The following is a 3,153-nucleotide window of genomic DNA, read 5'->3' as shown; positions in this document are numbered from 1 at the left end:
TTGTAGAAGTGGATTCATATACTATAAAAGAAATTTGTTAATCTATGGTCACAACAATTTTCTCATATAATTCCTTTCAGAACTTTATTCTTTCAGATGTAAATGTGAGATACTTGGTCTATTTTTAGATAACTTTTATGCTTCAAATCATTAAACAAAGTTTGTTATTAGTTTTGCATATGAATATATAATTGTTTCATTTATTGAAAAAGTTATCCATTCTCTGTTGAATTGATTTAGCATCTTTGTTGAAAATCAATTTATGATGATCTATGAATAAATCTATTTCTTATCATATAATCCTATACTATTGATCTACTTTTGTGTCTTCCAGTACTTTAAAACTACAGTGTCATACAATAAGTCTGGAAATCAGATAGTGTAAATTCTATAATTTTATTCTTCTTTTGCCAATTGTTTTGACTCTACTGTCATTTGAAATTCTTTCTAAATTCTAAAATCAGCTTATTAGTTTATACTAGAAAGCCTGTTGGGGGGTTTTATTGGGCTGACTTTGAATCTGTAGTCCAATTTTGTGAGAATTGACATCTTAACAATAATACAATTTCTGATACAAGAACATTCAATAACACTCCAATAATTTTGGTTTTCTCTAATTCCTCTCAGTGATGTTTTCTAGGTTTCAGTGATAGGTCGCAAGTGTATTTTATCCAATATAGCCCTAAATATCTCATTTTGATGTTATACAAATGATATTTTAAATGTCATTTTCTTATTATAACTGTTTCATAAAACACAATTGATTTGTTCACATCAATCTTGTAGCTGCATCATCTCTACATTATCATATTACTTCTAGTATGTTTTTAAATAAATTTTATAGAATATACAATACGAAAAATATCATCTTCAAATAAGAGAAATATTTTGATTTTTTTCCTTTCCAATGTGAATGTCTTTCATGTCTTATTTTGTCTTATTGCTCTGGACAGACAATATTTAATGAAATTGGAGGAAGAAAACATATTTATTTTGTTCCTAAGCTCATGGGATAATTACATAGTCTTTCACCATTAAGTGGTGAGTTTAGCAGTAATAATTGGAATGTTATAAACCATAGAAATAATGGTAGTTTATTAGTTTAAAGAAGTTTCTTTCTATACCTAGTTTGTTGATACTCTTAAGACTATACATACATTTTCTCAGATTTTCAAATGAGTCCTTTTTTTTCCTGCAAAATTATTTGCTCTGAGATCAATTTATCTGATTTTAAAATAGTCCATCATTCCTTTAGTTATCACCAATATGCTATATTTTAACCTGTCCTTTTACTTTGAACTTAATTTTGTCTTTATATTGAAAATGCATGGCTTAGATACTTCTTTCAGTTCTATCTTGTTTATTCATTCATTATGACTGTACTGCCTTTGAACTGGGGTTTGAAGAACTTATATATTTTATGTGATTTTTGATATAGCTGGTTTTAACTTTCATCTTACTATTTGTTTTCTACTGACTCCGCTTCCCTCTGCATTCAGCACTTTATCTGCCATATTTTGAACTTAATTGACTACATTTATGATACATTTTTCTTCCTTTTTGATTTGCTAGCCGTAATTCTTTGTATAATACCTTAGTGGTTGCTTTAGGTTTTATAGTATACATCTTTATTATATCAGACTTATTTTAATTTATTTAAACTCAAATGATATTGTAATTCTTCACATATAGTGTAATTATGTGATAACTATATGTTTATAATCCTCCACTCAGTCTCTGTGCCGCTGTCATACAATTCACTTATACAAATTTAAATTTACCCATGAATTTACCCGCAAGTCTTTCATTTTCTGGGTTCTTCATTACTTTTGTTGATCCAGATTTCCTGCTAGTGAAGTATTTAGGACAATTTTGAATAAATTATACTTGGGACTGAAACCTAGGAAATATTACTGAGAAGAATTAACGTCTGATTATTGAATATTTGAAATAATGTTGTGATAGTTATTTATTTATTTATTTAAATTATTTATCTGTTTGAAAGGCAAAGTGACAGAGAAAAGGAAAACACACACACACACACACACACATACAGAGAGAGAAAGAGAGAGAGAGAGATCTTCCATTTGATGATTCACACTGCAAATGACTACAATGGCCAGAGCTGAGCCAGGCCAAACGCAGGAGCCTGGAACTCCTTCCGGGTCCTCCATATGGATGACAGGGACCCAGGTACATGGTCCACCTTCCACTGCTTTTCTGGGCACACTAAAGGAGCTCTATCAGATGTGGAGCAGCCAGGGCTCAAACTGGTGCTCATATGGGATGTCGGTGCCACAGGTTGTGACTTAACTTGTTGTGCCACAGTGATGACCATGTGATAGCTATTTTAATGCTACTGTGTACTAATTTTATCTCTGTGTTATGTTTAAGACAATAAAAAAATCATTGCTTTTTCCTTTATGATTCGGCCATGTTTTTTTAGTTTTTTTTTTTTTTTAATTGGGTTTCAAGGATTATCAATTTTACCCTGAAAGTTTATATTTTAAATTTGTTTAATGTACACATTTGAGAGCCAGAGAATCAGAAGGAGAGAGAGAGAAAAGAGAGACATGAACACAGAGACCTCACATTGCTGTTTCACACCCCAAATGCCCACAATGCTAAGGGGTGAGCTGGGGAAAGTACCAGGAGCCAGAAGTTGAGCTGGGTCTGCCACATGAATGGCTAGGCATCACCACTGACTCCTAGGATTTGCTTAGCAGGAAGCTGAACCAGCAGCCAGGCCAGCAAACTAACCCAAGTATTCTGATGTGGGACACAAATATTTAACCAGAGTCTTAACCGCTATGCTAAATGTCCCCTCCCCAGTGCTACATTGTTTTAGTATTCTATAAATATCCTTGAGTTTTATTATGAGATGCACTTATCTTAGTTGCAAGTCCTTTTGTTTGTTCATGTTTTTTTCCTCTTTTTTAGCATTTATTTAATAAATATAATTTTCCAAAGTAAAGTTTATGGATTACAATGGCTTTTTCCCCGCCATAACTTCCCTCCCACCCACAACCCTCCCATCTCCCTCTCCCATTCCATTCTCATCAAGATTCATTTTCAATTATCTTTATATACAGAAGATCAATTTAGTATGTATTAAGTAAAGATTTCAACAGTTTGCACCCATAACGAAACACA

This window comes from Oryctolagus cuniculus, chromosome 3, assembly GCF_964237555.1.
Source record: "Oryctolagus cuniculus chromosome 3, mOryCun1.1, whole genome shotgun sequence".
NCBI classification, from domain to species: Eukaryota; Metazoa; Chordata; class Mammalia; order Lagomorpha; family Leporidae; genus Oryctolagus; species Oryctolagus cuniculus.
This window is presented reverse-complemented; position numbering follows the sequence as displayed.